This window comes from Aricia agestis, chromosome 12, assembly GCF_905147365.1.
Source record: "Aricia agestis chromosome 12, ilAriAges1.1, whole genome shotgun sequence".
Taxonomy (NCBI): domain Eukaryota; kingdom Metazoa; phylum Arthropoda; class Insecta; order Lepidoptera; family Lycaenidae; genus Aricia; species Aricia agestis.
In genome coordinates this window covers 12,890,609-12,901,980 of record NC_056417.1, presented here as the reverse complement: position 1 = coordinate 12,901,980, position 11,372 = coordinate 12,890,609, and positions in this window count along the sequence as shown.

Here is an 11,372-nt window from a genome sequence, read left to right as displayed (position 1 = left end):
ACGTGTAACTTTTTTAGTTGACTGTAAAATAAATGCAAAAGCCTGGTTTCAAAGACTGCCTATCTGTCTTTTACATATTCACGCTTTAACGGCTGAACCGATTAAAAGAATTTTTGTATGCTATACTTTAAGTTTCTGCAAGAAAAAAGTTTATAGTCAAGCCGGATAAATGTACGGTTCCCGCGCAATAATCGAACTACGGCAAAACATGTAGATTAGTTCTTAGATATAGTATTTCCTTAGTTTATGATATTAATATATACAGGGTGTAACAAAACTAAGTGATAATACTTTAGGGTGTGTATGTGTTCTTTGTAGAGAGTTCACTGTGAAAGTAGCAGCGCTGATAGACAAACATTTTTTCACTTTTTTATGGGCTAGCGCCCCAGCGCGCAGCGTCGCGAGTTTCCCCATACAAAAGTGAAAAAAAAAATTGCCTTTCAGCGCTGCTACTTTCACAGCGAACTCTATGTAAGGGACCCATTATATAGAAAAAACATAGTATCATCTCTCGACGACCTCTGTGGCTCAGTGGTGAGCGCGTCGGTAACTCAAGCCGGGGGTCGCGGGTTCGAATCCCGCCGACGGAACAAAAAGTTTTCAAAGTTCCCGGGTCTGGATGTGTATTAAATATGTGTATGATATAATAAAAATCTCAAATATATGTATAGTATAAAAGTATTAAATATATTTCCGTTGTCTGGTACCTGTAACACAAGTCCTTTAGGTACTTAGCACGGGGCCAGACTGACGTGGTGTGAAGCGTCCATAGATATTATTATTATTATATCCTAAAGTTTTATCACTTAGTTTTGTTACACCCTGTAGATTTCGAAGTTTCTATATAACTGCAAAAAGTACTGCGTGCATCGCGCTGCCAAAATATGATTAGAAAATTCCACCAAAAGCACGCAGACGCTACACAAATACTCCCACGATTTTGGCGATCCGAATATATTCGATTCTCATAATTACGATGTTTTGATTCCGCGTCACGATATCAAAATTGCTGCAGCATTTCTCGGAAAGATAATTTAAATGCTCTGCCAAAACGAAGACCTTCTTGTGATTTCGCGGTAATGCAAATTATTATCTTAACCCTGCCGTTTCTTGGCCGTTTCCAGGAAAGTTAAAGTGAGTATTTATAAGGTAATGGTTAAATTAAACCTTGTTAACGTGTAATCTTTTATGTTTATCTTACATTCTAAGGTTCCGTTCAAAGTATATTTATACAAAAGTTTGACTGAAGAGAAAAGTGTCAAACAAACATACTTTTGAATTTATAATATTAGTAAGGAAGCATTATAAAGTTGCATTATAAATGTTGGGACCAAATTGAAATATTACAATATAATATAAAGTACTGTACATAATATGTATTATTATTAACTGTTTGCACTTTAGGGTTTTTTAGGAACCCCTCTTAGTTTTGGTACCCCTTGTTTACTTGACAATAGGAAATAATTGGACACGAGCGTCACCGTGTTCCGGGAATAGGGGAGGCTGCGAGTGCGTTCTCGGTATGATCGATACAGCTTTATTCATATGTATTGTACCGCGGCAGTAATAAAGCATTTATACGAAATATTATAATATTTTTTTTAACCAAGTTACGATTCATTTTGAAGGAGACGGTTATATTCTGTGGTTATATTATATTTCATTTATACAGCTTTATTCATATTTATTGTACGGCGGTAGTATTTTTTTAACCAAGTAACTAACGACTTATTTAGAAGGAGACGGTTATAATATTATATTTTATTTGCCTCATAATAAACATATTTATTATTGTGTAAATAAATCTGAAAAAGCTTGCATAAAGCTCACATATAATTATTATACTAAAGTATTTAGAATTATACTTATACTTATCTTCTCTTGTACTAAGCCATGCTGTCCTACAGGTTCGTTCAGCGTTATTTTACCTCGCTCATGCTTTTATAAGAATGTTCTTCAAGTAATTTCAGTTAAAAGCTTAGGGCAGTGGCGGCCTCCTAAGGTGGCGATTTGGCGAACAGTGCCAAGTGTAAGTTTTTTGTTTCACATTCGATCGTGAACGCGTTTGGCGTTTACTGTAAACGCCAAACGCGTTCACGATCGAATGTCAAACAAAAAGCTCACACTCGGCACAGCAGGGCAATTGCCCGGGGCCTCGCTCTTGCAGGGGCCTCGCGAGTCGCGTCAAGCAACAGATTATAAAGTAGCATTTTATTTGAATTTTTTGCGGTCAGGTCCCGGTGTCGCCAGCGGTGGATAGTGCCGAGACACACTGGTGTAGGTACCGTGGCCAGCAGTTAGTGTCCCTCGGAAAAGTTCTTTAGTGCTAGTGCTAAGTGCCAAAAAAGAGACAACTTAGGATGATCGACGAAGGGATAGGAGCTCAGAGTAAGCCCTATACACACTGATTAGTTTGTAGTGTACCCAGTGACAGATTAACCCTCAAATTAAGCAATTGCCTAGGGCAAATTATGATTTATGAGCGAGCAAACACGGATTGAATGCCTCACCTCTTACCCCCGCAACTCTCTCCGCTCATACGTTTGGGTATGAAACTCGTGAGCATTAGCGACCGATCGCTCTTGTAGGGGGGAGGCAGCTGCCCCCCCCCCCTGCCCGTACCTCGCTACGCCCATGGGCCATCACGTCTAAAGGACACCAGAAGAGTAAAGATTCAAAGACCTAATAAGAGAGAAGATTCTAGTTGACATACGGATAGGGATTAGGTTAGGGGGGCCCACAGGAATGGATTGCTTAGGGCATCAAGTAGTCTTAATCCGTCACTTGGTTTACCTCCAAATATTTATATTTTCCTAGATGTACCTTGAACACAAAAAGTTTACGGAACACCGGTTCAGAGCATATCTAAACCAATTTTTTACAGCAGCTCCTGGCTACCTAATGACATCATATTTCCTATAACATCTTATTCATCGAGACAAAAAATGACTAACAAGGATAATGCGAGCGAAGATCGGGTTTCGTCGTAAATGCTATAAAATAAATGCTATAAATATAAGAGGGCTATTATGTCGTTACGATCATAATGATTGCTATTGATAGGTTCGACTTAAATAACCACGTTTCTTCTTCCTATGCTTGTTCTATTCACCTCTTCTAAAATCTAAAACTAAATGACTTGTCTGATTTAAGGAATCAGTAGTACCTACAGTCAGTTTTTTTTAGTTAAAACGGTTACTAATTCATCGTCTGGCTGTTTAGGAGAAAGAAGATTAACCAAAGAGATAAAACATAAGATATCTTATGTTTTATCTCTATGGTTAATCTTCTTTCTCATACTACGATTTCGTATACGATACATACCACATAGTTAAGCCATATGGCTTATCTATGTGGTCGTAGTATGGCTTAACTAATTTTGTATGTTTACTTGGATCTAAGCTGTAAGTTAGAGCAGCCCTGGATTTATAAATACGCCATTATAGACCAGGTCCAGGAAATAGGGGCGGCAGCGTCCATAGAGGGCCCCTGCAGATTACGTACATGGGGCGGTAAAAATAAGGTGGCCTGCCTGCCTAGCATACGCCAACGAGATATCTCACTCTACATGTTTTCTTGGTGTTCGATGGTTTGTCTCTTCATCTCTATTGACCCTAGCATGACAAACATTTTTTCTCGCGTAGATCTATCATCGAAATAACACATTTATACAGAGTTTTGTCGAGATAATGTCGAGATTTTGACATTATGAGACGAGTAGTTTTTAATTATCTCGTTGGCGTATGCTAGGCAGGCTGCTCTCATAAAAAATATAAATTCGGCACTGATTTAGATAGTAACAATATTATGGTGTCTGAAAAATGAGACCGGATCGCATTTTGAGTACTGACTATTTATACCGGCCTTAGTGTTCCTAATGAGTATAAAAAATACCGAGAAACGTTTTTGCTTAACGAGATATCTAACTCCATTTTTGATAGTCGATAAAAAGCTTGTTAGAATGTTACGTAAAATGTGATAGTGTGTCCTCTTATGAAACGCAAGTGAAACCAGCCATAGTTTCATACAAAAAACGGAGTCTATATGGTGTAAACACCACATAAAAACCACGTCTAAATAACATGTAAATTGACATACGAAAACGGAGATAAAAAATCGGTCAAGTGCGAGTTGGACTCGCGCACGAAGGGTTCCGTACCGATACAGAGCAAAAATAGGCTGAAAATTGTGTTTATTGCCGCCTTTAAATTTTTTTTTTATTTTAATATTATTATTAAATATTAAAGTACACATATAAAAAAAATGCACGTGTTTTAATCTAGTCCAGTGTCCAGCATCCAGCACTGATGCTGGATGCTGGACACTGGACTAGATTAAAACACGTGCAGATAGACGACACGTTTAAATCGATACAGTGCTAATCTAGAATCGTGTTCCAGTGTTACTGGGCTTACTGGCGCTTGCTACTGTATCGATGTAAACTAGCACGTAGGTTTGGCTGGTTGTGATTCGCAGCTGCGACTGGTAAAGCTTGATAGCTGTCTCCAAATTGATATTTGGAGACAGTTTTCATATAGTGAAAGAGCCTGTCTCTACATCGAGCCATGATAGATAATCGTAGGTAATAAGGTTTTCAAAATAATCGACGTCGATCATGGGCAATCACCAGGCCCGGATCTACGTTTTAAAAAGAGGGGAGCAGAATCCCAATTTGCCGCCCTCCAAGCAAAAATGTGCGTTTTCAATTGGTAATTAAATAAAATGCTATGATTTTTATAAAATTGTTTATTAATATAATAAAATTAAAGGTTTATTTTTCTCGATTTCATTTCAGCGAAATCGTCAATTACACTTTCATAATTTTGATTTTAGGTTGTTGGCTCTTAATGGACAACAAGCGCTCTTGGCACATAATTGTGGAGCGTAAATAATTTTTGAGAAGCTTCATTTTACTGAAGCTTCTCTCACATGAAGCAGAAGTTACAGGAAGGGTTGCATAAATTTTAAGAGCTGTGCTCAAGTTAGGAAATGCACCCTGTAAATCGTTTTTATACATAACTTCTAACAAAGAAACAGGTTGTAATTCATTTATATTTGATAATTTGAATGTAAGTATTTGCCTGGTTCTTGAAAAACTCTAAGTTTTTCAAGAATAAGGCAGAATGAATTCTACGGAACGTTTGTAGATTTGAAGTGGCGGTGGTGAGAAGTCACGCCGAGGTCCCTGGCGACAAGGGGCGCCTCCAAGTCTTTTAACAACAGATAGAATTCTGCGAAACAACGTTGACGGGGTAGCGCGGTGGCGCGCGCGGCGGTGAAGAAAGCGGCAAAAGATTGAGAGTTGGCCTCCGACCGCCCGGGGAAAGTGCACCCTCTCGCCCCCCCTCTAGATCCGGGCCTGGCAATCACAGAGGAATACTCGACATAATCGTAATCGCCAGCATTGGTCCAGCGTGGCTAAAGTGTGGAGAGGCCTCTGCGACCGTATGTCCAGACTTCAGGCGCCGTATTTTTGCCAAAGCAATATAAGTAATTATTATTCCTTGCAAAAGAAACCTGCGATATAATAAACTAGGGAGATGTTATTGAAAATAAAGAACTTAATATTATATTATTATTTATTGTACTGTTGCGCATGCGACTTGCGTCAAATGCAGTTTAATAGCGAAATCGCGCGACAGCTTTTCCGACCGTCTGTTTGCGGCCTTAGATAAGGACTCCTTTTCGCGGTATCCAATTCAAACTAGAAGTATTTCCTCCAGACTGTATTAGGACAGATCGTTTAGGTTTCTAATTTAGCAGCTATTTTCTACACATCCGTTGTTTTTACCTTGTTTACGTCGATACTCTCATTTTCCGAGAAAAACGTTCCACTACATTTCCACTTACAGCGTTATAGATATTCTAGTGAAATAACTATAGTAGGGGATTTCTATCGCTTTTCCCTCATTGCTTGTCCGATGTTGACAAAAGGACAGTAATTGTTGTTTTAGTTGTTCTGTGTATATTTCTTTGGCAAGCTCTTCTCTACCTAACTCTAGGTTTTCTTCTAACTCGAATTCTTTGTCTTCATGAATTCTCAGTTTACGTTTCAGATTATACCATAATAATTCTTCCATGTAAGCTTTACAGATCAAGGTGCTATTCCTCTTTTTAAAACACGCAAGTTATTTGTTTATTAGCAACATTGTAAAATGTCATACGTGGGAGAGCCATGCTTCGGCACGAATGGGCCGGCTCGACCGGAGAAATACCACGTTCTCACAGAAAACCGGCGTGAAACAGCACTTGTGCTGTGTTTCGCCGAGTGAGTGAGTTTACCGGAGGCCCAATCCCGTATTCCCTTCCTTACCCTCCCCTATTCCCTTCCCTTCCCATCCCTACCCTCCCCTATTGTCCTATTCCCTCTTAAAAGGCCGGCAACGCACCTGCAGCTCTTCTGATGCTGCGAGTGTCCATGGGCGACGGTGGTTGCTTTCCATCAGGTGACCCGTTTGCTCCTTTGCCCCCTTATTTCATAAAAAAAGTATTGCTAACTGAATGAACTTGCTTTTTCGATACCTCTTTGCCTTTTTCAAAAGAACCTTACAATAAAGATCAATTTCGTATATCAATCTCAGTAATAGACACGTAAACACGTTGCAGTCGGCTGCATGAAGCGCGGGCAAATTGCGGCGTTTCCGGTGCGCTTCCATAGAACCCGCGCGCGCACGCACCGTGCGATCGCCAGGGGTCGCGCACATTTTCATTGATTAAAATTTAAACTGCGGGGCTAAAATGGTCGCTTTGAAGAATCATGATATCAATCATAATATGATTCATTTTTCTAAAATCGCAAAATGCAACTCTGCTTGCAATTCATTTCTGTATTTTTGTACTGATTTCACATTTGTCAGTTTGACAGTTTTGACAATTCATCTGCTGAATTAATTGAGAGGAATTGCTAAATGTGACCATTTTTGCCCCGCCGGTCGCTGTTTAGCAGTGTCCTAACTCCTAACCCACAATTTTTTTTGTTGTTTAATTTTGAATGCAGTCTTGTTCTAAAATCATCTAAAGAATATAACTGTATTCATATCTCAATACGTAATTTTTTGTGGGTTAGTACACGATTCACGAATGCTTAACAGCGTCCAACTATGAAATATGACCAGTATATGTACATCTATTTGAAGATAATCCTACTAATATTATAAAGGCAAAAATTTGTTTGGATGTATGGATGTGTGGATGTGTGGATATATGGATGTTTGTTACTCTTTCACGCAAAAACTACTGAACGGATTTTATCCTACTAATATTATAAAGGCGAAAGTTTGTTTGGATGTATGGATGTGTGGATGTGTGGATGTATGGATGTTTGTTACTCTTTTACGCAAAAACTACTGAACGGATTTTAGTGAAACTTTACAATAATATAGCTTATACATCAGAATAACACATAGGCTACAATTTTTACCGACTTTCAAAATGGGGGAGGTGTTATGTTCGTTTTCTTGTATTCAACGATTACTCCGCCACGCGCCGTTTGTTAACCGATTTTCAAAATTTTTCTTTTGGTATATAGGGTATCATCCCAATTTGGTATTATATTCATAAAAGTGGTGATCTGATGTGAAACATGTGATGACTTTGGTTTCGTGAGAAGTATTCTAAGCATATGCTACCAACAAGTAAGATTTTGCACCGAGATATACCTGGTATACCGTGGTTCGGAAAGTGCTGAGAGAACTCCTGATTCTTTATAGATACAAGTTTGGGAGTTTCGGCGTTGTTTTAAGAACAGAAAGCATATGCTACTATGCAAATTACATTCATCATCATCATCATCATCATCACTACCATATTATACCATTTCATAGTCTTTTAGATCGAGACTCGAGTTTGTCAAGCGATAATTAAAAAAAATCTATACCTACCTAATATTATAAACCTGAAGAGTATGTTTGCTTGAACGCGTTAATCTCAGGAACTACAGGTCCGATTTAAAAACTTATCTCAGTGTTAGATAGATCATTTATCGAGTAAGACTATAGGCTATATTATATTATCACGCTAAGACTAATACGACCGAAGAAACTCAGGAAAATGTGGGAAAAACGGGGGAAATATTTTGTTATGGGAAAATGTACGGTTTCTGTAAAATTCCTAATTTACGCGGGCGAAGCCGCTCGGGACATCTAGTTCTTATATATAATAAAATGTTAGTTACCACGTACTCCTCCGAAACGGCCTTACTGATTTTATCAAATTTTATATGCATATTCAGTAGGTCTGAGAATCGGCTACTGGCTACTTTTTATATTGATAAGTGTATTTTTTGAATAAATAATAGTAAATTATTACAACTCGAGACTGACGGCGATCATTGTTTGTGCGACGGAAATTGGGATAGCGATGGACGTGGCCATGGTGACATACTTATTAAGTCACTTCAATAAAATAATATGGGCGAAACAATTTATATTGGCAACACAACGTTTGCCGGGACAGCTAGTATTTTATAAAGATACATAGGTATGTAAATGCAATACATATAAAAAGTAGAGACTAGAGGGCAAACGTGCAAAATACGCGCAATAATTTTCTAACGTTTCTATTCCGAGTTCCGACATTTCCGGTGACAAAAGTTATGCTGAAAATTATGCGTTTCTAAAATAAGTCATCAAGAGCTTGAAAATAGCTTCTATTTTCATCTCACACAAAGAAAAAAATGTTACGAAACAATTTATGAATGGTGACGCGTGATTTGCGTCAGCGAATACCATCCAAAGCTCTTCAGAATACTTCAGATGACACACAGAGCTAATATTGGCTAAAAAATACAACGACAATTTAATTTACCGTTGATTGTCGCTATTTTAGTCATTCTCGCATCACTGGCATCACAAAATAAATATTCACAAAATAAATATTTATTTTTAGTTCATGATGGAATTAAAGGTTTTTTTTTTCATACCTATTTTACGTACGAAATATACCTAACGTGCGTTTGTGTAAACTATGTAAAGTTGTGAAGTTAGCTAAATACTGTTACAAAAGTGATTGTATTTAAGATTTTAATATTACTGCTTTACAACTCTTTGTACTGCTTAATAACTACCTACCACACCACAAACAAAAATACAGAATTCCATTTTCAAGTTATTCTCTTTTACATATTTTTCCCTAAAATTGAGCACCCCTGGCTCACAACTACCACGTCCGGCGTCCCACGGTTGTAGGAAGTAACGAAACGAGTGTTGCCATGTTTCCACGAAACTCTAGTGCTGGGGTGGCTACGTGGGACGAATGACATTTCATTTTACCGTTTTTCGACATATTTACTGGGAACCATCTTGGAACAGTTAAAGGCAACTTGATGTAGTAAAGTTAGAAAGTTAATATTTAATGGTAAATGACGAAATATTCGCAAACAATTGTTATTTTCTCTCCCCAATGGTTTTTTTCAAGTTTCAAACTGTAGTTTGTTTTTCTAACCATTTAGGGACAACGCGTAGAAAATACATTTTTAGGGTTCTGTAAAAACGGGACCCTATTTCGTTTTCTGTCCGTCTGTATGTCTCCAGGCTGTAACTCAAGAGGTAATATCTAGAGAGTTGAAATTTTCACAGATCGTGTATATCTGTTGCCGCTATAACAACAAATACTAAAAACAAAATAAAATTACTTAATATAATTTAAAGGGGACTCCCATTCAACAAACGTGATTTTTTGGTCTTTTTTGCTCTATATCAATAATAGCAACAGGTAGGTATTTGAATTTTTCACACAATCCTTATATTTATGTGTACTTTAATATTTAATATTAATATTAGTATTAAATAAAATATTAAGAAGGGCTCCCATACAAAAAACACAAATTTCGGCCTAATTTTGCTCTATAATGGTACGGAACTCTTAGTGCGCGAGTCCAACTCGCACTACGCCGATAATAATTAATTAAGTAGATAATATAGGTTCTTAACGTTGGCGATACGCGATTCGTTACTATAAACTAGCTTTCAAGTGACTGGTTATGGTTATCCATATGAGATAACCGAACGTGGACAGGATAATATCGACAATAATTTAAACAAACAAACGAGACGTAACGTTGCGGTGACGTCATAATTGCGTAATTACATATTATTATCTCTTTGGCATGTCAGTCATCTTAGATCCCTCAAACATAGAATAAACATAATACAGTAGTGCAGTGTTCCGCAAAGGATGTGCCGCTGTACACTTAACTGCACTGGTGTACCGTAGGGCGTAGCCAGTAGTTGATGTGCCTCAAAATTGTCATCGTACTAATTGGAAATGAATGGGAATTGAGAACAGTGCACCCTCGTACATGCTGATTAATCTGGTGTAACTCCAAAAATTTTTATTTTCCAAGATGTACCTTGAACACAAAAAGTTTGCGGTACACTGCAGTACTGAGTAGAATAACTGTGCCGCGAAGGTTGGGAAGGTGTGCATTATGCAGTAATCATAATGCACCGAAGGGTGCCTTGGCTGCGATCGGCCTAGCCCGCCTAGCTGATTCGGGGTTGTTTAGGACACGACAGAGAGATGGAGGACATTGGCGGACCATGGAAACCTTTGTTGGGAATTGGGAAAGTATAGACTAAGAGAGAACGTGAAAACACAGCGACAACTATACGAACACAGCTACATTGTCCTCTAAAGTTATCTGTCATCCTTTAAAGTCAAACTCTCTCAAACTGTGTAACAAAGCTTGTGTGCGTGCGCCAATTGAGCGGATTTGTATGAAGTTCGTCTACTGTATTTACACTGTGTCACAAGTGGATACTCAATACTACAGTGGGATGGAACTTCCGTTAGCCTTGTGACGTCACAGCACACGTCAACATTCGTATCACCAAATTAAGTAGTCATCGCCTGGTATTTCTCTGAATCTTTGTCACTAGGTCGGTATGTAGGAAACAATTATGATTACTCGGGGTAGCAGTGTGGGGACACCGCTGCCCATTGCTCCGAGTTCGAGAGGGGGCCGTGATGCGCATGGTGCTCCTGCTGTGCACAGCACGGCCCACGTGTGGGCCGCGATTCTAGGCCACCCCGCGGGACGGCCTAGAAAAGTCTACATGCTTTGATGAGTCTGCGAGACGCGGACAACCGCTGGTAGAGTTGCGGTGGGTTAATGTGACTGTGCCTAGGCGGGGAGTCCGGAGTGGAGCACCATGGGGTTTTAGTGGGTAGTTCCTCGGAGAGTCCCACATACCCCGGCCGATGTCCCCAATCCACCGGGGATGCGCAAAGTAATTATGATGTTTCTTGTAAAATATTCTTGTGGTGGCGGGCGTGACAAAATACATGGTACATACGACACTTATGTATGATTGAGGAAATTTAAATTTGTGCTTGTTCTCTGAGGACAATAATTTATAATTATTATAATTTTT